Source organism: Thermobia domestica, chromosome 17 (genome assembly GCF_964235325.1).
Source record: "Thermobia domestica chromosome 17, izTheDome1.hap1.1, whole genome shotgun sequence".
NCBI classification, from domain to species: Eukaryota; Metazoa; Arthropoda; class Insecta; order Zygentoma; family Lepismatidae; genus Thermobia; species Thermobia domestica.
The window spans coordinates 77383041-77410028 of record NC_137470.1 but is presented as its reverse complement, the minus strand read 5'-3'; the positions used below and the strand labels follow the sequence as shown (position 1 = coordinate 77410028).

Sequence of the window (26988 nt, the reverse complement as noted above, 5' to 3'; positions counted from 1 at the left end):
GATGAGGTTCTATTACCTTATATGGTTATATGGTTATGTATAGGGGTCTATTCCTTATCATAAGACATAGGTACATTTGTGCACTCCTTTTAAAAATTTGGGAGGGGTACTTTGGCCCACCCCTTAAATTTTAGAAATTGCTCATTTTATATATTTGGTATTATAGTACTGGACCCTAACATGTATTATTATGATAAATTTGAGTGGTTCACCTCGTTCCCTTTTAGGGGTACGAAATTGCCAAATTTTAGTACAACCACATGTTTGGTTTTGACCTAAGTTATCCCCTTGGATGAGGTCCTATTACCTTATATGGTTATATGGTTATGTATAGGGGTCCATTACCTTTCATAAGACATAGGTACATTTGTGCACTCCTTTAAAAATTTGTGAGGTGTACCTTGGCCCACCCCTTAAATTTTAGAAATTGCTCACCTTGTTCCCTTTCATGAGTAAAAAAAATTGCCAAATTTTACTACAACCACGTGTTTGGTATTTTGGTTCAATTTATCCCCTTGGATGAGGTCCTATTACCTTATATGATTATATGGTTATGTATATTGGTCCATTCCCTATTATAAGACATGGGTATATTGATGCACCCTTTAAAAAATTTGGGAGGGGTATCTTGACTCATTCACTCAGTTTTAGAAATTGTTTAATACAAGCATTTGGTATCTTCGTACAGGTCTTCAATATGTACCACTATAAATTTGGATGGTCCACATCGTTCCCTTTCATGGGTAAAGAACTACCAAAAATCAAATTTCGGAGGTTATTGACCCCTATTTAATACGTTATATGGTTTATTACCTCTATATGTTTATGTTCTCTTTTAAATTTGGGAATTATCAAATAAAATTCGGTAAACGTTTTCTAGGACCCATTGGTATTCCTCTTATGGCCAAATATTCAAAATTTAAAGGTTATTGACCGGCTTTATTATTGAATAAGTACAGGATTTATTACTTTTTCATAAGACACAGGTGTATTTGTGTACCAATCTTAAATTTTGGGAGGGGTACATTTCTTATTGTCATATCAATAATTGGTAATTGTTCTTAGGGTAAATCATTGTGAAATATGAGTATGATCACGTGATCAGTTATTGACCTATGATGGGATTAGGAGTCCAGGACATTGGTACATTTAAACTTTGTAGGATAATTTGAGAATGCGTCATTGGTATTGATTATTACAGCCAAATATAAACGTAAGCAATACGATGTACCACGTGATTGACCTTGATGAGGTAATGTACAGGGATACATAGCTAACCTTATTGAATCTTATGACTCATAGTCTTAAGGGAATATACGCTACAACACTGGCAAAGTTATTGCTGATGCAATTTGATTGGTTGATCACTATCTTTCGTGCAATCTGATTGGCTGATCACTATCTTTCGTGCAATCTGATTGGTTGCTGATTTTCAAATCTTTGCTGCATTCAGTTTTAAGTTTTGTTTAACACTTAAAAAAAGTTTTTGCAATTTTTGTTTGAAAATTTTTTTGTTTGAAACTTTGGTTTGACATTTTTTTTCGTTTGATATTTTTAGTTTAAAAATTTTTGTTTCGAAATTTTTTGTTTGAAACTTTGGTTTGAAATTTTTTCGTTTGAAATTTTTAGTTTGAAAATTTTGTTTCTAGTTTTGTTTAAAAAATTTTTGTTTGAAATTTTTGTTTCAAATTTTTTTGTTTAAAAATTTTTTGTTTTGAAATTTTTTGTTTCAAAATTTTGTTTGAATTTTTTTTTCGTTTCAAAACTAAAAAAATATTTGTTTGAAATTTTAGTTTAAAAAATGTTCGAATTTTTTTCTGTTTAAAATTTTTTGTTTGAACATTTTTGTTTCGAAATTTTTGTTTCAAATTTTTAAGTTTATGCACTCATTAGTGAAGAACCGGAACTGCTTAGTAGAAAATTTGGTTTGAATTTTTTCTTTGAAAATTTGTTTCGAAATTTTTGTTTTGAAATTTTTCGTTTCCAAATTTTTTTTGTTTAAATTTTTTGTTTCGAAAGTTTTGTTTGAAATTTTTTGTTTCAAAGTTTGGTTTGACATTTTTAAAAGTTTGTGCACTCATTAGTAAAGAACCGGAACTGTTTAGAACAAAAACCTCTGGCAACATTGTGGTGCAATAGTACACGTCAGAATATGGTGCAATAGTACACGTCAGAACATGGGGTTGTACTTGAAATGAAAAAAACCCAATTCATTGAAATGGATCATTTTATTACACTCCACATACATCCATACCAGATAGTGGTTCTGGATATTGTCGATACAATGTATTTTGAACTTCTTGCACTAGTTTGTCTTTAGCATATAGTTTTAATTCCAATTGAAGTCTTTTAAGGTCTATTGCAATATCAATTGGTGGAAACTCAATGTCCATTTGATCACAAATAAACTGTTTATCAATACAGGTATGCACCCACGAACGATGTTGACAACCATCACAATATCTAGATACATGTTGTACAATATGCATAACACATTTTTCAAAATAGTACTTTTTCAGGAATATACTTGTTTTGTTGCACACTTCCACTGCATGTTTCACACACTGAAATACGCTGATGAATTTGTTCCATTCTGTTTCCGTTAGATACACCATATTGCGAGGGACATGAAATGTACTCTTTTTACGTAACAGCACCATCTTCTCTTCGAGGACTGTACGCAGCACCACTTCATGATTTGAGCCTAATGATTTGACTATGGTCACATTTAGCTCATCATGAAAATAATCGTTCATTTGATCGATTCGTGAACATAATATTTGCCATTCTTCACAGGTCAGTTGTACACCAAATTGTTCTGCTTTGCCCAATCGAATCACTGGTTCAAATGTTCTAGCACTGATACCAATCATCACATGTTTTGTTTGAAATATATTTATTGGATAATAGCTTGCGAAGATGAACTCTTTATCGTTAGAAGTACACATCTTTCCTCCTGAAAAGCACTTGCTCAAATGATTTCGTGGGATGACAGTGTATTGGTTAATTTATAGAACTACGGCTGAGGTCATCGGAAAGGAATGTGCTGACGTTTGAATTCATGGTTTCATCACAATTGCTGACGTCATGCTGACCAACCAAATTCATACAACTATGTCTGACGTGCTGACGTTTGAATTCATGATTTTATCACAATTGCTGACGAATCTAGCTGTGTACTAAATTCAAATTGATGACTTCGACCCAAGAATCCTTTGTAACATAAAGATACAGATCCAGTATTTAAGAAACGTAACAGTTCTTCTTGTTTTGATGCTTCCATGGGTAAATATCTTGCTGGTAAAATTATATACTTATCATTTTCAAGCTTCACTACGATTCTTAATCCAAACTTTATAGGGATCATTTGGCTAGCTAAGATTCTATAAGGTACATTCTGTTGTAAATCAGTAATCTTGGTAAATGATTTCATCACATCATTCGTGTTTAGAAACTGCAGACAAGTAGCCATGATGATGTTATCATGAATACTAACTCGAACGATACTTATATATGATGCAAAACTGATGACGTTGCATTATCGTGTTCTGACGTGTACTATTGCACCATATTCTGACGTGTACTATTGCACCATAATGTTGCCAGAGGTTTTTGTTCTAAACAGTTCCGGTTCTTTACTAATGAGTGCACAACCTTTTAAAAATGTCAAACCAAATTTTGAAACAAAAAATTTCAAACAAAACTTTCGAAACAAAAAAATTTAAACAAAAAAAATTTGGAAACGAAAAATTTCAAAACAAAAATTTCGAAACAAATTTTCAAAGAAAAAATTCAAACCAAATTTTCTTCTAAGCAGTTCCGGTTCTTCACTAATGAGTGCATAAACTTAAAAATGTGAAACAAAAATTTCGAAACAAAAATGTTCAAACAAAAAATTTTAAACAGAAAAAAATTCGAACATTTTTTAAACTAAAATTTCAAACAAATATTTTTTTAGTTTTGAAACGAAAAAAAAAATTTCAAACAAAATTTTGAAACAAAAAATTTCAAAACAAAAAATTTTTAAACAAAAAAAATTTGAAACAAAAATTTCAAACAAAAATTTTTTAAACAAAACTAGAAACAAAATTTTCAAACTAAAAATTTCAAACGAAAAAATTTCAAACCAAAGTTTCAAACAAAAAATTTCGAAACAAAAATTTTTAAACTAAAAATATCAAACGAAAAAAAAGGTCAAACCAAAGTTTCAAACAAAAAAATTTTCAAACAAAAATTGCAAAAACTTTTTTAAGTGTTAAACAAAACTTAAAACTGAATGCAGCAAAGATTTGAAAATCAGCAACCAATCAGATTGCACGAAAGATAGTGATCAGCCAATCAGATTGCACGAAAGATAGTGATCAACCAATCAAATTGCATCAACAATAACTTTGCCAGTGTTGTAGCGTATATTCCCTTAAGACTATGAGTCATAAGATTCAATAAGGTTAGCTATGTATCCCTGTACATTACCTCATCAAGGTCAATCACGTGGTACATCGTATTGCTTACGTTTATATTTGGCTGTAATAATCAATACCAATGACGCATTCTCAAATTATCCTACAAAGTTTAAATGTACCAATGTCCTGGACTCCTAATCCCATCATAGGTCAATAACTGATCACGTGATCATACTCATATTTCACAATGATTTACCCAAAGAACAATTACCAATTATTGATATCACAATAAGAAATGTACCCCTCCCAAAATTTAAGATTGGTACACAAATACACCTGTGTCTTATGAAAAAGTAATAAATCCTGTACTTATTCAATAATAAAGCCGGTCAATAACCTTTAAATTTTGAATATTTGGAAATAAGAGGAATACCAATGGGTCCTAGAAAACGTTTACCGAATTTTGTTATTTGATAATTCCCAAATTTAAAAGAGAACATAAACATATAGAGGTAATAAACCATATAACATATTAAATAGGGGTCAATAACCTCCGAAATTTGATTTTTGGTAGTTCTTTACCCATGAAAGGGAACGATGTGGACCATCCAAATTTATAGTGGTACATATTGAAGACCTGTACGAAGATACCAAATGCTTGTATTAAACAATTTCTAAAACTGAGTGGATGAGTCAAGATACCCCTCCCAAATTTTTTAAAGGGTGCATCAATATACCCATGTCTTATAATAGGGAATGGACCAATATACATAACCATATAATCATATAAGGTAATAGGACCTCATCCAAGGGGATAAATTGAACCAAAATACCAAACACGTGGTTGTAGTAAAATTTGGCAATTTTTTTTACTCATGAAAGGGAACAAGGTGAACTACCCAAATTTATCATAATACATGTTAGGGTCCAGTACTATAATACCAAATATATAAAATGAGCAATTTCTAAAATTTAAGGGGTGGGCCAAGGTACCCCTCATAAATTTTTAAAGGAGTGCACAAATGTACCTATGTCTTATGAAAGGTAATGGACCCCTATACATAACCATATAACCATATAAGGTAATAGGACCTCATCCAAGGGGATAACTTAGGTCAAAACCAAACATGTGGTTGTACTAAAATTTGGCAATTTCGTACCCCTAAAAGGGAACGAGGTGAACCACTCAAATTTATCATAATAATACATGTTAGGGTCCAGTACTATAATACCAAATATATAAAATGAGCAATTTCTAAAATTTAAGGGGTGGGCCAAAGTACCCCTCCCAAATTTTTAAAAGGAGTGCACAAATGTACCTATGTCTTATGATAGGGAATAGACCCCTATGCATAACCATATAACCATATAAGGTAATAGAACCTCATCCAAGAGGATAAATTGGGCCAAAAGACCAAACACGTGGTACAACGTATTGCTTACGTTTATATTTTGACAATTTTGTACCCCTAAAAGGGAACGAGATGGAACACCCAAATTTATCATAATACATGTTAAGGTCCGGTACTATAATACCAAATGTTTAAATTGGGCAATTTCCAAAATTTAAGGGGTGGGCCAAAGTACCCCTCCCAAATTTTTAAAGGAGTGTACAAATATACCGATATCTTATGAAAGGTAAGGACCCCTATACATGACCATATAACCATATAAGGTAATAACACCTCATCAAAGGGGATAAAATCGACCAAAAACCAAACACGTGGTATAACGTATTGCTTACGTTTATATTTTGGCAATTTTGTGCCCCTGGAAGGAAACGAGGTTGACCGCCCAAATTTATCATAATACATATTAGGGTCCTGTACTATAATACCCAATGTTTAAATTGGTCAATTTCCAAAATTTAAGGGGTGGGCCAAGGTACCCCTCCCAAATTTTTCAAGGGGTGCATTAATATACCCATATGTTATGAAAGGTAATGGACCCCTGTATACGTCCATATAACTATATAGGGTAATAATACCTCATCAAAGGGGATAAATTAGATCAAAAAACCCCGAAATTTAAATTTTGGCAATTTTTTACCCATGAAAGGGAACGACATAGACACCCAATACTGATAGAGGTACATACTATGGTCCTAGGCTACCACACCAAATTTTTAGATTTGGCAATTTCCAAAATTTAAGTTGGGTGGTCCTATGTACCCCTCCCGGGGTGCACCAATATACCCATGTCTTATGATAGGTAATGGACCCCTATACATGACCATATAACCATATAAGGTAAAAGGACCTCATCAAAGGGGGATAAATTGTACCAAATACCAAACACGTGGTTGTACTAAAATTTTGGCAAATTTGTACCCCTAAAAGGGAACGAGGTGGACCACCCAAATTTATAGTGATCTATATTAGTGTCCTATACTATAATACCAAATGTTTAAATTGGGCAATTTCCAAAATTAAAGGGTGGGCCAAGGTACCCCTCCCGGGGTGCACAAATGTACCTATGTCTTATGATAGGTAATGGACCCCTATACATGACCATATAATCATATAAGGTAATAGGACCTCATCCAAGGAGATAAATTAGGTCGAAAACCAAACACGTGGTATAACGTATTGCTTACGTTTATATTTTTGGCAATTTTTTACCCCTAGAAGGGAACGAGGTGGACCACCCAAATTTATCATAATACATATTAAGGTCCTGTACTATAATACCCAATGTTTAAATTGGGCAATTTCCAAAATTTAAGGGGTGGGCCAAGGTACCCCTCCCAAATTTTTCAAAGGATGCATTAATATACCCATGTCTTATGAAAGGTAATGGACCCCTGTATACGCCCATATAACTATATAAGGTATTAACACCTCATCCAAGGGGATAAATTAGGTCAAAAAACCCCGAAATTTGAATTTTTGGCAATTTTTTACCCATAAAAGAGAACGACATAGACACCCAATACTGATAGAGGTACATACTGTGGTCCTAGGCTACCACACCCAATTTTTAGATTTGGCAATTTCCAAAATTTTAGGGGGGTGGTCCTATGTACCCCTGCCAAAATTTAGGGGGTGGGCCATGGTACCCCTGCCAAAATTTAGAGGGGGTGGTCCTATGTACCACTAGGTCATTGACCCCGGGCCTTGGGGCCCCTCATTGAGGATAATCAAAAGTTCGGCAGAGTGCCCCCATTACTACTGGTAAACACTTTTCGTGTCATCGTTCTCAGAAAGAAATATTACAGCATTTGTTGGAAAAAGTTTGGATAAAGCAATCGGTGGTGTAGTGGTAAAGTACCAGACTTCCAAGCTGAAAGTCTGGGTTCGATTCCCCGTCAGGTAGTATAACTTTTTCGCATAAAATAATGGCTGTAAACAGAGATTTATCTTCTGTTGGAGAACTTACAAAGCATCACTGGCGAGATTTCGAATAAACAGTGTGTGCGTTCTTCATCATACACTGTAATGATAAGTATATTTCATATTTATATTCGTCTCTCTCTGTCACTCTCTGTCTCTCTCTCTCTCTCTCTTTCTTGACGTTTCCCTATCCTGTCTTTGCGTCTTTCACTTCTCCCCCTCTCTTTCACCTTCGGCGTCGTGTTTTTCGTGCTCTGGGCATAACATCTCCAGTCCTGGTCATCTCTGACAGAAATACTGTTTAAATGCAAGGGAATAAGTAAAATCACTTTTTTATTCTCTGGGTTATCGAATCTCAGTCGAATTACTGGGTCACTACGGATTTGAATCCTCGACCCAGTAGTGGTCTACATCATCCAACTGACACTATGATCCGTTTGAGCTCTTAGCGTGTTCATTCTATCTGTGCAAATTACGTTATATCCGGAAGAGATAAAATCAATGTTGAGTGTTCGGAACAGATACATCTTCGGAAAAGACTAGAAAAGGGTAACCTCTTTGGTTATTTGAAAACAAAATTTTATTTATACTACTTGAACACTAAATTTGTTCCCATACTATAAGTCTATGTGTTTTATTCCCGTTGAAATTTGAAACATGCTACATCTATGAGGAACATAAACTTTTCCTTTCGAACATTTGTAACTTTTCATTACGATACAGTTTGGACTTTTAATATAGGGTAGTTCTGGTAAAAATTTAGTAGTAAAATAGCATTCCTTCAATTTTCTCTTTCTTTCTTTCTTTTTCTTTTGTTTGCGTTGTTTTTTGTTCAGTTTGCATTAGTAGTCTGAAATGGAGGATATGACCAACGCTATCTAATGGGTATATGATAATGTATTTTGGATCAGTACGTCCAATGAACACTACCGAATTTGCAATCGAACCACGCGGAAACAAAACATGTGTGTTAAACTTTTGAGATTATCCTAGATGTGTCTCTGAGATATACAGTTCTACCTTAAATTCAGTATGCTATCCATTATGAAAGTGATATAATGAATGTTTAAAGCATCCTCTCTATATATTCGAATAGTTCTGAAAAAAATATGTAAAAATGAACGTTATTTCTATATTACTGTTGGATTTCTGATAACGGAACTTTATAATGTTAGGTTCTTTTCTTACTAAGTTTAAAATTCCACATTTTTATCTGTTCTCCCTTCTCTTTATCTTCTTCTCTCGCCTTCTCTCTCTCTCTCTTTGCCTCATTTCTGAACCTTTGTGTAATAGACATCTATTGGTTTCAATTTTTCATTGTGTGTGTTTCAGTTTCTACCTACATCAACCTATGAATCTTGTTTCGTCTCGGTTTTATTTCATTATCGAAGCTAATACATGTGTAGTTTGAAATTAGAATTTCGCTCATGTTGTTAGCAAATTTTAGTATGGGAGAGAAGAAAAGAGGAGAGAGAGGGGTTCTCTTTACCTGACACGATTATGGGATAAGAATGTGTATATTGGGTGGCCTAATTGCACGGCGTTATCTGTCTTTTTGATGCGGAGTGTACAAATTCATTCGGTCATGTTGAAGCAAATACTGAACAGTCATATTGAATTAATTCAGCTTTACAGGTATGTATTACACAGTCGATTAATTTATTTCTGAAGTTCTTCACACTTTAGTAATACACAGAAAATTTGACATTGCCACAGGGAGGACCAGAATTCAACTGAATATCGCCACTCACAACGACTAAAAATAATAATCAGCGTAAGGTCCTCGCCGGTAGGTGAGAAAGTTTTAGTTCTGCTGTTAGCTAGCTCAACATGAGATAGATTATACATAAATTCACCAAACGAAGAAAGAGCGGTAAAAATAAAAACTCTCCGCCTTATGCAGAGTTGTTTTGACTTATGATTAGCGTCATACTAAAGGTTTGACTACTACAGGAAACATGTTAGTCAAGCTCTTTAGTATTGCACTAATCACTTGTCAAAACGACTCTGCATAAGGCCCTCTATGTCCAATATCCTATCCTGTTACTTTCAGTTCAGCGCTACAAATTGACGGAGAGTTTCAAATGGAGATGACTTAGTCCAAGTTGTCGGCGAAAACTGTAGTGTAACCATTTGATCTGAAAATGGGCTGCAACATTTTGTGCAATGGGAAATTACTTTTACCAGATTTCCAAAAGAAGGTAGTACAGAAAATGCTGTGATTGATTACTGTACGAGGATTACACAAAAATGAAGTAGTTTTTCCTCCACAGCTGATGGAACGCCTTAAAAAGTTCCCATGCTACCAAAATATTACAGCATTGTCAAGAGCATATATATAGAAGACATATCAGTTTAGAAATCAGTTGGTGTCAATGCAAATGGAGCTGAATATTACAGTTTCAAAACTAAAATGACTCCCGGATCAAAAAGTAAACTGGTGAAGGCAACACAAGTTATGTAGCTGCCATGAATTAAATACTTCCAATAGCTCATGATACAGTGTTGACCTCTATGTTGAAAATCAGGAGAGTAACCACAGATTCTGGGCAGCCATATATCGTGTTCACATTAGTTCACGCAATATACAAAATAGTGGTTGATATAATAATGAATGATCCAAAACGGTTTTTAAATTTTGTTCCTCGCTTTGGTCGGATGCATACATTAATGCTGTTCACAGGGTGTATAGATTCGCTGATGGCAGAAAGTGGGATTGTTAAACTACAGGAATCAGCATTTGCTGCAGTGTTGAAAATGTTATCGTGAAGGAAATTTCCTCAGAACATGCATACACTAGGACCTGTTGGGACCTGTTCTAAATTACAGTGATGCAACTAGTTTTAACAAAATGATGCCTAAATTGGGGGAGAAATACTCTTTAAGCCACACATATATTATGAACCAAATGCTCATCAAACCTGTTCTCCTATGCCATATTTTGCTGCTGCAGGTCAGTGGAATTATTTAAGGTATGTATGGCAATATTCGTTTTCGTTTTATTGCCGTTGACTTTCAACTTAATATAACGTTTTGCACACAAAATAAAATAATTAAAAAACATAGGCTACTGGTGGTGAGATTTGAACTAGTGGCGGGCACAAAAAACGATTTTTCGGTTATCGGTTTTTAGGAAAACCGAAACCGGTTTTTGAAAATTAAAAAAGATTTTTCGCCGAAAGCGGTTTCAGTTTCTCCAAAACCGGTTCCCTTTTCACCGAAAACTGTTATCGGTTTTCTAGAAAACTGGTTCGGTATTTCACCGAATCTGCTTCGGTTTTCTTCAAAACCGGTTCAAGTTTTCTCCAAAAACAGTTCGTTTTTTTACCGGAACCGGTTTCGGTTTCCTCCAAAACAGGTTCAGTTTTTCCAAAACTGGTTTTATTTCTGACCAGAATAATGTTTCGTTCTCCGGAAATCGATTTCGTTTCCATAGATATAGTTTTGTGCTCAGTGAACACTGAACCGGTTTTTGAGAAAACCGAAACCAGTTTTGGTGAAAACCGAATCGGATTTGGAGAAAACTGAAATGTCGGTTGTCGAATTTCAGTTTTTCTGTAAACCGGTTTCCGGTTTTTTTTTACAAAAAATGGATTTGCACATCCCGAATTTGAATATACATAGCATTTCTCCTTATACATTTTCCCCTAGTCCATGATGATCACTGTTTACGACTTCTTATTATACACTTTACTTGCCATTGCGGTGTGGTGTTCCCACACCGTCGCACCTTTTACCGGGCCCTACCATTAAAAACAAGGCCCTAGAAGACAAAGGTCATGTTATGTTTTCATTTTCTTTACACGTCAACCATTACTACCCGCTGAATATGATCGAGTTGGTGAACAACTGATATATATATATATATATATATATATATATATATATATATATATATATATATATATATAATGGTGATCAGAAAAATGGAAACACCTGAACGAAATTGCAACTTACCAGATTAATATGGTGTCAGGCCACCTTTCGCCTTCAGAACAGCCTTGATGCGACGTGGGATGGAGGCATAGAGGTCGTGAATGGTAGCAAGTGGAATTTTACACCATTCCTCGTGCAGGGCATCGGCCAGTTCTGTGACATCGTCGCCGGAGTCGTGTTTCCAAGACGGACCACAGATGTTCAATTATGTTGAGATCTGGGTATTGGGCGGGCCAGGGGAGGTATTGAACTTCATCCCGATGTTCCTCAAACCACGCTGCAACAACGCCAGCTGTGTGAATGGGTGCATTATCATCCTGGAAGGTCATTGCCTTTATTTCTTTAATTTATTTTGTTTTGCATTTTGGAATAGGTGAAAGGGGATTTGAATAAGGGAGGGAAAGGAAACCACAAACAAGAAACAAGAGACAAAAAAACGAAACAAAAACAAAACAAAACAAAGAATGAACAAAGAATAAACCATGCAAAACTCAACTATTCACTGTTGTAATTTCCAAGTGCTATAACCGTTGAGCTTGACCCTAACATATTCTAATATTAAGCCGTGCCGGTTTTAATTTTCAGATACCGGTTCTGAAAGACGGGCCTGAGCCTAAAATTTTTTTTTTTAAAAATCCTGGAAGATGGCGTCATTTGTCCGGGAACAACATCCGGACCATAGGATGCAAGTGGTCTCCTAAAATTGCAACATAATCGTTGGCAGTGATTCGTCCGCTAAGTGTGACCACAGGACCCAATGAAAACCATGATATTGCGGCCCACAGGATCACCGAGCCGCCGCCATGTTTCACAGTTGGGCGGAGACACTGCAGATCATAAGCTTCTTTGGGCGTTCTCCACACATAAACACGGCCCGTGGTTGGGAATAGGGTGAAGGATGACTCATCCGACCATATCACACGTTTCCAGTCCTCAACGGTCCAAGTTGCATGGTCGCGGCACCATTTGCGGCGTGCGAAAGCGTTATGATCCCTGATGAGCGGTTTGGCCCGTGCAACACGAAACCATAAGTTCATATCATGTAATTCGTGGCGGACTGTGATTGTCGAAACAGGGTGGGGGAGGTGCTGATTGAGTTCCTCCGTCACTTGCTCCGCAGTGGCACGATGGTTCTGCGTGACAATGCGTTTTAATACCCGGCGTGACCTGTCATTCATGATTTTCTTCCGCTCACTGTTCCGCTTCCCCGATGTGGTTTTCCCGTGTGTTGTGTAGGCCGTCATCACCTTCGACACTGTCCCACGCGACACACCTAACACAGTAGCCACTGCCGTTACACTCACTCCACATAACCGCGTACCAACAATTTGCCCTCTTTGAAAATCTGAGAGGTCTTTGAAATTTTACACTACCTCCGTCTGCTGCAGCCACTGGACACTGCTGTTCCACTGCGCCTGACGTAGTATGGAGACCGACCTAACACACCACCAGCAGCGGTCCGGCGCTGCGGGCGCCACGACACCACTGCCAACCCATACATCTGACGTGTTGCCAACTACAGGTGTTTCCATTTTTCTGATCACCATCTGTATATATATATATATATATATATATATATATATATATATATATTCCACAACTTTCATTATTATTGTATAAATAGTTAACAGGGAAATACCTTAGCCACATTTTGATATAAGAGTTCTGGGTTCGAAACCATTATTCAAGCACAGTAAATATTATTGTAACGGCCTCTCTTATGGCAAACGAGAGTTTGGTTTTCTTGCTGGTACGAGGCCCCCACCACACATATACAAAACAAATAAAATATAAAGAAATAAAGCAAGAATTAAATTAATAATTTCCAGATATCGTGACGTTACGTTGTTCTAAGGGACTAGCTCAGCTCTGATGAATTTTAATAAAGTTTAGACCATTTCAGAATTTTGCTGCTAACATAATTCTGAATCTAAACATATTGTAAGCACTAAATCATCAAAATCAATAACATGAAATATAAATATCATAGTTACACCAATGCTTACCTTATTCCACAATAGAATTCTAATGCACTTACTACACAAGTATAAAACAACTGATTGCTACTCAGAAAGTGACATGCGAAAATACTTCTTCTTCTTTGTCACCTCCTTGGGTGAAGGATTCGTTTCTTCACTGAGAACTGTGGTTTATTGAGAAGTTCGTTATTTTTGATAGTCTGTGGTGCTGTTGGGGGTCACGGTGGATCAGTGGTAGAGCGCTTACCTCTGATGCGGGGTCCCTGGTTCAATTCCGGCAAGTAAGTTTGTGGTGGACAACACTGTGTCCGTGCTTTTTCTCGGGCACTCCTGTGTCCTCCCACATTTTCATTCTACCAATTCTTCCATCATCATTCATTTGCCTAAATCATCCATCTCCCTTAGCCTAATGGGCATAATCGTAGGACGTTAAACTGAAAAAAAATGTTTCATTTCATTTCTGTGTCGCCGTCATAACTTGTTAGTCCTACATACTTGTTAGTCAGTACAAGGTTACACTGTAAATTTGATAGACATTTCGTGGTACAGCATAGCAAAATCTTTCATCCGATCAGATGATCATTGAAATTATGTACTCCCAGCAACTGGAACATATGCAAGATAAATTGAAAACAGTGTATTCAGTGCTAGTGAATTATAAAGCTATTATTCTGCTTTAAAAGAAGGCAAAGTCATATGCTTATAATTAAAGTCTGGTTTTTTATGTAATATCAACCCCCTAAATATGTACATAATACAGGGTCAGTCCTTAAAGTAGTAGGACTGATTTTTTCTTTTCTTTTTACAGATTGACGGCGGTTACTTCACCTGTTCTTGGTTGAGGTGGGTCTAAGGAAAGACAGGAAGCAGCGCCAGTCGGCTGCCAGCCATACCAGGATAAAGATCGCTCGTCATTGTAACCTCTGCGAGTGACCCTCGTCACGCTGCGTCATGGCCAATCTTTTGGAACAGCGTTATGCCATCAAATTTTGCGTGAAGCTCGGTAAAACTGGAAAAGAGACTCATGAAATGATCAAAACGGCGTACGGTGATAACGCCATTGGAAGATCGAGTGTGTTTGAGTGGCACAAGCTGTTTAGGGAGAGGAGAGAAGAAGTTGAAGACGCTACACGGTCAGGACGACCTTCGAGCTCCAAAACGGAGGAAAATATTGCAAGAGTGAAGAATTTGCTGGACAGTTACCGAAGATTAAGTGTTCGTATGATTGCCGATGAACTTGGCATTGCTAAAACCCAAGTTCACGAAATTGTGCACGAACAATTGCAAATGAGGAAAATTTGTGCAAAGTTGGTGCCGCGAGTGCTGACAGGCGAGCAAAAGGACGTTCGCAAACGGATCTACCAGGACCTTCTCGAAGAAATGAGTGAAAATCCAAACTTGTTAGACAATGTGGTGACTGAGGACGAGACGTGGACGTTTGAGTATGACCCTGCGACCAAACGTCAAACGCGGAATGGCATACCCGAAATTCTTCGCGCCCCAAAAAGGCGTGCATGACGAAACCAAAAGTGAAAAGTATGCTCATTTGCTTTTTCGATTCACAAGGAGTAGATCCACAGCGAATATGTTCCACACGGACAGACTGTCAATGCACTTTTTTTATCTCCAGGTCCTGAAACGGCTGAGGAAACGCATCGTCCGCGTCCGCCCAGCCATCGCCAGCTACTGGCGACTGCATCATGACAATGCGCCGAGCCACACAGCCTTCCGAGTGGTGGCGTATCTGGCCCAACATAACATTGCAACCTTGCCTCGGCCACTCTACAGTCCCGACTTTGCCCCACCAGATTTTTCCTCTTCCCCGCCTCAAAACCACCCTGAAAGTGCATCACCACGGCTCGGTGGAAGCATTACAACAGGCTGTGACGAGGCAGCTTAACAGCATTCCAGTTTCCGCCTTCCAGGAAGCGTATGAAAACTGGAAATCCCGCTGGCAGCGCTGTGTGGATGTAGGAGGATCATATTTCGAAGAATATTAAGCGTAAGTGTTATTTCTGTCAATATCTTATTTTTAATTGACTCAGTCCTACTACTTTAAGGACTGACCCAGTATGTAACAAAAATCGCTTTAAAATGTAAGAAATATGTAATATTATATAAGAATATATTTACATATTTATGAAAACGTAATATTGACACGCGTACGAGTATGCAATTTTTAAACGAATTATGAAAATAAAAAGGAAAATCTACTACACTTTATCCTCTTTAATGCAAGTCTCCCAATGAAGTGAAATGCTTGAACAGCTGAGACAGCCATACATCACTGACGTGACTAATTGCAGGATAATAAAAATCAGACACAAATGAAGAAAGATATGAATCGGCTAGAGAGAAACAGGAAAGCCCCGAGAAAAGCAATGCATACGGGATTTGTACGTCAGAAATCTCATGTGGTGTGGTGTGGTACCGTTTCAAATCTAGAACCTTTTACACTAAATGCGCATCCGTCACCTCTACCCAATAGGGTGCATCGAATTTCCACTTTTTTTAAATTCAGCTTACCCTTAGTGATATTTTTTTTTGCCAAATAGGCTCCATGTAGCGTGTAAAAATTGCAAGTCGATTGGTTAATATCTTTAGGTTCCACCAACGGTCGAAAATTTTAATATTTTGTTAAAAAATAAATGTTATTTTTAAAAATGTCAAATATGTACTTTTATGAAATATGGTTATCCTATGGACAAATGTGCCCTTACTTTTTCATTTCTTAAAATTAAGTTGCATTGTTTGTGATTCATCTGGATCGTTAATTAGATAAGAAAGATTTTGTTTTACATCTGGAGCTCTTTGCTTATTTCCAAACATTAATGATGGAGATAACCCAGAACTCACCACGAGGAGGTGGTTGCAGTTCGAGTTCCGCCCACCCATATATACTAATGTTGCATGTGGTAGTGCAAGTTCATATCGTTACTCTTTTACCTCAAATTTTTTTTCTAAATTAAATTCTAGTATGTTTTTTCTTGATTGTAGTGTTGCTAGGACAAATCTATGTCGTGCTTCTTGCTCACATACCGCTGATGCCACTTCTGTCACCAACTTCACCATTCTTTCTACAGCAGGAGTGTGACAGGGTAAGGATGTAATAGATTCATCAGCCATTGGAGCCGTCTTTACATTTTCTCTTAGCTTCTGCAGGCTCAAGTGTTTTGTCGGTGGTTACTCCATCAGCGTACATGTTGACCAATTAATCATATCAACATAGTTTGTCGCTTCTAAGTTGATTTCAGGGACGACGAATTCTCGTACCGGTACGCGATCACCAGATTGGATCGTTTTTCTTGCTTATATGATTCGCTTCCAGCCAAGCTCTCGTATTTTAGCATCTTGGTCAGTCAACATTGATAGAAGTAGGTTCTCAGGATGGCTGTACCACGCATTTTTACGGATCACTTGATCAATTATTTTCCTGTATTTCGCTTCCATGTGGCAAGTCGTGATGAGCTGCCACAAATGACGAGCTCCTTCTGCAAACGATGGATTACGGATCACAGCAAACCAGAGTGGCGCGTAGACAATCATGATGTACTGGACGATGGTTTTAAGTTCATTCGTGGATTCTTTTGTTCCTACGTACAAACCTAAGACTCTATTTGCTGTAGTTAACCATCTGGCTTGATTAATTTTACCAGGCTTCATGTGAGCTAACCCAACGGGGCATTCTCCAGAAGAAACCGCTTGGCAGATATTCAACAAATATTTTTGATCCGTGCTTAATGAATCCTCAGTGAAGTTGAGGTCCCAGTCTACTGGAACGGGCTGAAAACTCCGGAGTGGCAACTCTTCGCAGGTTGGAAGTGCTGATCCTATTGTCCTCTAAATGTATTTGGTCCAGTAGACTTGCCGTCTATAAATTCAGTCAAATGTCGAAATGGGAGCTCATTCGTGTGAATCATACAGACGATTCTCTGAAGAGGTTTGTTCAGGAAGACTTCAATATGTGCCATCGCACCATTCTTCCGACCAGTGTTGGTAGCAGTACCATCGCAACTCAAAACAACCAGATCTGACAGGGGGATATTTTGATCAACAAAGTACTTTGTGATGGCAGCACGTATGCTCTCTCCTCTTCCAGATGAAGGAGAGACGTGGCCAACATAATTCAATCCTGGCTCCTGTAGCAGTACGTAGTGATCTTCTTTTTCCATTATTCGGTGGTTGATGCCGTCTTTAGTCTCAAGGGTGAGAGTCTGATTCTTCCGTCGAAGGTTAACACTTTTACTTCGGCCGATTCAAGCGATGCACTCGCCTCTTCAACGATAGCGTTTCCAAATGATTTCTTCTCTCTTCGAATCTTGCTTTTGTCGATCACCTTCTGCTTACGATCTGGGGTAATCAGTCCAATATCTGCCAAAAGCGACGAAGCGATAATTGCGGCTTTGCGCCCTGATATATTACATCTATATACTGCATTAGAGAATGTCGGCAACCTAATTTTTATTTGTTTAGAAAGGCTAGTCTTCTCTTTTTTAAGCGCAGGAAGAAACTCGACAGTGGAATCTGACTCTTCTCCCGATTCATTTTGTAAAGGGACACTATCGTTTTGTTTTCCGGAACTACTAATTTCATTGAGTTTTGTTGATTTTTCTGACCTCGATTTTTCCGCAATAAATGTTTGACCCGTTCCTGTGTCTCCTTTCTATCAAGTCCTGCCATACCCATCTGGTTCTCTGGTCAAATAAAAATGAAACCTCCAATTTAGGCACTTTCTTCTCTCTCGCACAAGTGCAAGCAACCGGGTCGATGCATTTATAAGGAGCGATATCAAACAAAGTTTTGCTGGCGAACGCCTAGAATTCAGCAACTTTGGGAGCAAAAGAAACGGGTTTGTCCTAGAACTTTTGCAGCGGGCGGACCTTTTTGTGATAATGTGAAATCAACTCTATAACCCGTTGCTCACTCAAAATAGCTGCACCGATGATTGATGTCTTTCCCCAAATTTGAATTACTTTCCTTGGCACTGAATGAGCTAGCACTTTAACAGAGGGGCTGAGATGCTGCTTCCCATTTCCTGTTCTCTCTTTCCCACAAAAAATGCTTAAGAAAATCAGCGATTGTTGGAAGCTGACTAAAAGTGAATTCCGCATTGAATCCAATGACATTATGGACAACGTTCCTTACATTCAAACGTGACTTTTTTAGGTAACATCTTTACTGACACTTCATAGTTTATCCACCGAAACCAATTTTGAACAGTTAGACACTTTTGTCAACGCAAGACTTCAACAAACTTGCCGCACCATTGCAATGACGAACTGACACATTTAATGACTGCCGACAAGCACAAGTAGGACGCAATCCTTCAAAAATGCACACAAATGCACACGTATTTTCACTTAAACACAATTAGCAACGTAAACAGTTTCCACATCAAACACCACTTTTTCTGTCTAGAAAGCAAGGCAAAATTACTCCTAATCTCATCTGCAGACACACTAACAATGAGTCACTTTTTTTCTTTTCCCTCGATGCTACTCCACTTTTAATTTTACAACAAACTCGCTTTTGGGCGACTGCATTCTATGCAGTGCAGGTGTTTTATCGAAAGGAATTTTATCTACAAAAATAATAACATTTTTTTTTCGCGCTACGAACATAAGCTGGACAACTACCGATATGTGTCTTATTTGATAACATTCATTCTACTATAAAGTCTACTTTTCTTTTTACCTCGATTGTCCCATTTCTTACCTAATCTGCTGTTTATAAGAGACGAAAACTCGATTTTTCTTTTCTTTTTTTTACAAAACACTGAATAAAATCTATTTTTGGGGGCGTTTTGTCCAAATTTTAAGACGCTGGTGGCACCTGAAGGACTTGACCGATCAAGCTGAAATTTTTTCACGTAAAATATGTACATTTCTGACAAAAGTAACTACTAAGGGTAAAATGTTTTCGTAAAAGTAAATATGTATAATTTGTTTCTAAAAAATGTATTTCTTAACAAATTTTTGAAACTTTAGGCCGTTAGTGGCACCTAAAGAAATTAACTAATCGGCGTGCGATTTTCTATATGACATATAGAGACCATTTCGCAAAAAAAAAAAATCGCTAAGGGTAAGCTGATTTCAGAAAAAGTGGAAATTCGATGCACCCTACTACCCAATCTTGAAATGAATTATACGCAATATACAAATTTAAATACTAAAAGCAACTTAAGACGAAATGTATTGTTTTATATATATTTATTTCATGCAGGGAAAAGCAGTCCTATATCTTTTAAACAATACCAGCTGAACTAAGATTGAAGAATATTTCCACTAATGAACATTTTTAATTTGAAATAAAGTACTTACGAAAGATGTGTCTGCAGTTCAACTGTGTGATGTTGCACAATGGGTTACAAGGTACATTTCCAAATGATCAGAAGTAAAATTTTGTCGGCGATCGGATAAAATATTCTTGTATGCAAAAAATGATCTCTCCACATCACATGAGGTGACAGGAGCGTATTTCAACAGGGGTATGTACTTGGGGGAAATATATTCAAGGGGGTTCTTGTTTCGCCACTGAGAATCTCACACACTGCCAATAGACTGTCGTAACCCGGGTTTCTTTCCAGCACTGCATTTATTTTCTTTCGAACTTTTTCTCCTACATCTCCACTCACACCTTGCAGCAGTCTCTTTACATCCTCTGTGATTTCCATGGATTCCGGAAGAGGCCGCCCAACAGTCTCTAGTTTTATAATGCTTGTAGATAGCCAACCAAAATTGCTGTCTATGTATGCGATATCACACGCTACTTCTGAGTCATTTTTCACCGACCGCAAGCTCATTTTTTTGAATTTAAAAGAGATTGGAAAAGACAGTGTTAAGTTTGAATTATATTAACCATGCCTAATATATGAAGGAACAATCTCGAAGCTTCTTTCACCAGTTTGTTATATTATGCATTTGTGTTAGTAAGCCTAGCTCCTATTCTATGGCCATATATATGGTCAAGAAACAGGGACCCTGATCACATGATAGCAACTGCTTGGTGACTCTTCCTTTGTGTCTGATTTTCGGGGCTCTTACCATCCACCCATGCAAAACTGTACCTAAAAAATCTATTGTTATCTAAGGGAATCTCCAGTGCTTCTTCTTCTCGTAACGACGTACGATCCGCGTCAATCAGCGCTCGGTAAGCCGCCCTTGATTACAAGTCGGACGTGCCATTCTAACAAGGCAGGGTACCTCGGTGTAACACGCCGATTTTGATAAGATTGGACAGACATACAGATCATCAAAAAAGAAGCGACACGTATTTTTTTATATCGGCCAACAAGCGTATTGAAAGGGTCAAATAGGGACATAAAAATGGGGTCAAAATGAGATTTTATGCAATATAGCGAGAACGAGAAGAGATATCGGAAAAGGTTAAATGTACGAAATACTACCCATAGTTGACGCAAGCCATTGAGGTAGAACTTACCCATGTGAAGAAAGCAGAACATCCGGAAATGGACCAATCACGTTTACAACATTGTCATAATGTGCTACAGAAATGAGTGAAGAGGGTGGCAAGGAGCAGGAAGAAAGAAAACACGTAAATGGAAAATACGTGTTTTTGCTTTGAGTTCATACGTCACCCGTTTGCGAAAGGGACGCAGATTCATCTCAGTGCACGAAGATTCATCTCTACACGCAAGAAGGATGCAAACGCCGTTCGTATAGGCAGCCAGCAAGACAGTACTGCACAGCGGGTTGCATATAAGATCAAAACCTCAAGTTGAGTGGTAGAAACGACTAATAGATGAAGGAATACGAGGTCAGATGACGTAGCACATTATGACAGGTGCAGGTACTGTAAGAAAAGAAAGAGCAAGTTGACGTTGTACACAAAATCAGTTTTAACAGTGAGAGTATTGGACGCGGCGTATGCAATACGAGCTGGTTTGAGTATACAAAGTTTCCAAACGCGAGGTGTAGAGCCAGCAAAGTGTATGTGCATTTGTGTCTTTCACAGGTACTATTCTCAACAAGACAAGCAAGGCGACGTTTAACTGGTTGTGAGACCTAGTGGTGAACATTGGACAGTGTGGTAGCTGGAGTGGTATTTGATTGTTGTGTAACTGGTGGTGTGTGCTTGTGCGTATTTGTGCGTGTGTAACAAAATTCAGGTGAGGTGTAAGTGGGCTTGTGACGTTTGTGGTCGCAAGATGGTCTATGTGAATCCCCTGAATGTGGTGGATATGCTAGTGGAGGCATATCAGGCAACACAATATGTCCGGACACCACGAACGGTAACGGAAATGGAGCTCAAGGACTATATTTTTAACATCCTAGAAAGTTTCAAGACGAATGGGCACATGTATGTTGAGATTGAAGAAGACCTATTATGCAGCAATAGATCAGACATCCCAAGTATGGCAAGTGAAGATGAGATGGATGAGTGGGATGGCCCAACGACCTCCAACGTACATACAACTGGAGTCAAGAGCAGAGATATTGTGGACATGGGATACAAGCGGAAGGCAGTATCGTTTTGGAAACGAGGGAAGAAGAGAAAGATGTCCTGGAAATCTGTACAGAAACACTTCAAGCGTGTCAAATGCAGAACAGATCTATATAGATGGGAGAAACAGATCACAGAAGGTGGAACCAAACGTGAAAAGCTAAACATGATAGACCGAACTGTGTATGAAAAATTTGCGAGAGCAAAACAGCGGCATTTAATTGTCCATGACACAGACTTGCAACGTTGGGCGTTAGAAGCAAACCAAACAACAGCCGTTGCTAATTTCAAAGCTTCGAAGAAATGGTTATGGCGCTTTAAAACACGTCACGGTATCGTCTCACGCAAAGTTACAAAATTTGCAACACATAGCATTACAGCGAAGGCCACACAAGTGCACGAAAGCGCTAAAACCTTCGTCCAAAATGTACAATCACTCATTACTGCTCATGGCGAGGATAACGTATATAACACAGATCAGAGTGGCTTTGCTTTAGAATTTCACTCTGGACGCTCTCTGGCTTTGCGAGGCGAGAAGCATATTACAGCAACAATGCAATCTCTACCTGCCATCACACATAGCTACACAATACAGCCTGTTATATCTGCCAGTGGAAGATTGCTGTCGCCCATGCTCATAGTCTTGAAAGAACTTCATGGTACGTTTGGGCCACGGATTCAGCAAACAATGTTCCGCCCACAAAACTTATATATTTGTGCATCATCATCTGGGAGAGTGACAAAACAGATCGTTAAGACGTGGTTCCAATCAGTGTTCCTTCCACAAGTCAATGAGCAAACGGTACTGTTAGTCGACTCGTGGACGGGTTATGATCGATCCGACTTGGCAACAATAATGCCACAGGACAAGCAGTGCAACATTATGACGATACCTACACACACAACTGGGTTCATACAACCTCTGGATGTGTATGGTTTCAGAATTTGGAAGAACTTCGTACGCAAAGTATCTGATGCGGTACGCCTTCAGCAACTCAACATCAATCTATACAGCAGAGACAATATACTGAAACTTCAATCCCTTGTGCATAATCAACTTTCATCTCCACGGTACATACATCTATTCCAATACGCATGGTTTTGTTCTGGATATCTTTCATCACGACCAGATTATTTTCCAAATCCAGTGGAGTTTTGTTTTCATCAGTTGACGTCATTGGTCTGCGAAGAAGCAGAGTGCCAGAACCCATCTATCATCAAGTGTTCGTGGTGCAAATACTGTTTTTGTTTGGACGATTTCTTCCTGAAATATCATTTTTGTGCTACTTATCAGGAGTGAGCGTCTTGTTTTCAGCATACACCTCTGCTGACTTTTATGTTGTACGTACATATGTACGCGTATTTTCATGATATAATGTAGATACTCATGCGTAGAACTGATATTGCTGTTGCTCTTTATCTTACATGTGGACCACCTGCTATTACATTCTACTGTGCAATGCATTTTGTGTGTGTGTGTGTGTTACTAGCTACAAACATTTCCGTTTCCAATATGTATCTCACCGTTGCTCCCATTGCACAATATATGCAACCCACTGTGCAGTATTGTCTCACTGGCTGCCTATACGAACGGCGTTTGTATCCTTCATGCTTGTAGAGATGAATCTTCGTGAAGTGAGATAAATTTGCGTCTCTTTCGCATATGGATAACGTATGCACCCAAAGCAAAAACACGTATTTTCCATTTTCGTGTTTTCTTTCTTCCTGCTCCTTGCCACCCTCTTCACTCATTTCTGTAGCACATTATGACAATGTTGTAAACGTGATTGGTCCATTTCCGGATGTTCTGCTTTCTTCACATGGGTAAGTTCTACCTCAATGGCTTGCGTCAACTATGGGTAGTATTTCGTACATTTAACCTTTTCCGATATCTCTTCTCGTTCTCGCTATATTGCATAAAATCTCATTTTGACCCCATTTTTATGTCCCTATTTGACCCTTTCAATATGCTTGTTGGCCGATATAAAAAAAAATACGTGTCGCTTCTTTTTTGATGATCTGTATGTCTGTGCAATCTTATCAAAATCGGCGTGTTACACCGAGGTACCCTGCCTTGTAAGTTGATACGCGCCGTTGTTTTATACGCGCTCCCCTGAATGGGTTGAGCATCAAAGACTAGACTACTGATAAAAAGATAATCAAGTGATCAAATCCCAAATATAAAAGGGAACTCAGTGTTCATGAGAGTGAACTTTTCTTTTGTTGGTAATGTTGTGATGACTGAAGTATTACACGTAGTGTTGCGCATACTATTTCTCGTATACCATGATACTTACACTCGTATGTGTTCAGAAACTGTGCGCCAGTTGGACCCCTCACGACTGAAATTCTGGGGTAATTATAGTGCAGCTGTGAGCGTATTAACACGGACTAGTTCAAATTCCTATTCCTGAAGCCTATTGTGGACCTTTGCAGTCAATTGGGACTCGACACCAGAACCTCAACGTTCCGGAAGGAGTTGACCGGTCGAAGATTATTGTGAGTAAATAAAAATCTATTGATCGCGTTGCCACCTTGATTACGTAAAAGCCACCGTAAATATATGAAGTAAATGTTTATTTGTCTGTTTGTAATCTTTTGATGTTATTTTTAATGCAGTATGAATTATATTAAGTTTCATTATATTCTTTACACATTTTAGTTAGGCTTTGTGATTTGATCCAGAGCCGTGCCGTGCGGGGGCGAGCGGGGCGACGGCCCCGGGCGCCGAAAAATTCGGGAGAAAAAAGGAAAAAAGATAAGAAAAATTGCTTGGAATATATGTATGGGGGCGCCGTCGTATACTCTCGCCCCGGGCGTTGATTTTCCACGGCACGGCCCTGATTTGATCCTCAAGTTATATTTTTTCTGCCGTCCTCCCAGCTTCGGATGTGACAAAAATGTAGGTATTGGAAGGAACCGTTCTTCACCGTGACAGGGCTTCGATAGACACGAGAGAGAGAGAGAGAGCGACAGAGAGAGAAAGAGAGAGAGTGTGTGAGGTGTAAACTCTGTAGTGAGGAAGAAAACAAACGTAAATGTTATGGTTATATTAACAGAATTCTAACCACAACGGAGACCACGGTTTTACATTAAACAGTTTCTGAGCAATGCCAACTGACACAGCAGACTCCGATGGAAATGAATGAACAACAGGCTTATTTTTTTGAAAATGTTCATTGTAGAAATGTAATACCTGTATGGTTTAAGTTCTCTGGTCGACATTGACGTTGACCCGTCATCGTTATTTTCAGCTACTTGGTGACCATCTAAATGTAAATGTAGTGCCACATCGCGTTAGCACAGGTTCCGGAGGAAGTGGCACGTCTGGCAGTTGATCTCTGCAAACTTGAACACGTTGTGGCGTCTTAACAAACATTTTTTCCGTGGAAGAAACTAGTTGATTTACTTCGCAAAAGTAGTCTCTCACCTCTTCAGCAACACGCTGAAGAGCATGGGCCATTAGGTGAGGGTAAAAAACTGTATGTGCTCTAGCCGCTTTTAACATGTACGCTGCACTGTCTGTATAGAGAACAAGGACTTTTTCTTCCTGAACTCCTCCCGGCCACAACACTTTAAGACCATCGTTTACAAAGCGAGCAATTGTGGAATGATTCGTGCGTTCCAGCAATTTACTCGCAACAAGATAGGATTTAGATGGAACATCTTCACTTAACTTTCCAATCACTAAAATTTGCTACATAACGTCCCAAAACATCTGTTGTTTCGTCCACAGAAATCCAAATATATGAACTACCTATTTCTGCCCTAATGATATCTATAGCTTCCCTATAACAAACTTCGAGATAACACTTTCGAAGAGTGGATTCGTCAGGAATTGGACACCCGCAGAAAAGCACAGTATTTTGGCACTTAAACTTTGTTCCAAGGAATGTTTGCTGCTATCATTGCTTGGCACAAGTCTTTGAAAAACTGACTCACTGAAGTATCTTGATGCATTTGTGTCAAGAGTACTTGTTTTTTTGCAGTTCGAAAATTTTTATTTCTTGCATGGAGTGCACTTCGTAGATGTTGTTCTGAGATTTCATTGAACATCCATTTTTTTTATCACACACTTGGCACAACACCACTTTACCGTCCGTAGTAAACGCATCACCGATAATTACCCACGACCGCAATTTCGCGGATAAAGTTGAGGCAACCGGAGCCATTTATAACTTCGACGGTCAATACAGAACACGTGCGTTTTGCAACTGCAATACCAAAGTACTGTCCTCCTGTCATTCAGTTGAACAAGCGAAGTTCTTTGAAAGCTTAGGTTACCTGCTATGATATTGCCATTCTAGCTAGCTTCTTGGAACGAACTCTTGCAGTAAATTCCTGGAAGCACACTAGCATACAGTTTTAACTTAAATTGCAGGTTTTGTTTTCATCTTTTTTTCACGTCCGATCACATTCATTTTAGGAATTTCCTGGCCAGTCTTCCTCCAGAGTTGAGAATAAAGGGCGCTGCTAATGTACCCTGGAGGGAGGATTTTTATTTGTTTCTTCTTATATTTCTTTCGTTATCGGCGAAAATTTTGCGGAACATGGGTTGACAAATAAAAAAGAGAGAGAGATTTCTCTTTCGGCAAAGAAACGAAAAGATAGACATGACAAAATTGAATCTAGATACAAGCCTTGCACAGTTGGAGAGTCTATTTTTTTATTTTAAATTAAAGCGCAAAATTTTAAGACAGTTTTATGTAAAACAAAATATGTAGAAACCATAGAAATGTGTAATATTGGTCAAAATATGTAAAAATATGTAATATGAAACTTGAGTTGAAGCACCCTACAGGTATGAATCACAAACATTTAAAGATTTGACGAACCTACATATGAAGCAAAAAACATGTAATTACATACAAATCC

The 26988-nt window shown here is 38.2% G+C and overlaps 1 protein-coding gene and 1 pseudogene across 2 annotated transcripts in view; one reads left to right on the top strand and one right to left on the bottom strand.

The window, feature by feature from the left end:
* Positions 1–26988, bottom strand: part of LOC145674551 (uncharacterized) — a 324837-nt gene that overhangs the window by 135950 nt on the left and 161899 nt on the right. The gene's annotated exons all lie outside the window — the stretch shown is intronic.
* On the top strand, positions 14602–15168 carry LOC145674064 (protein GVQW3 pseudogene; annotated as a pseudogene).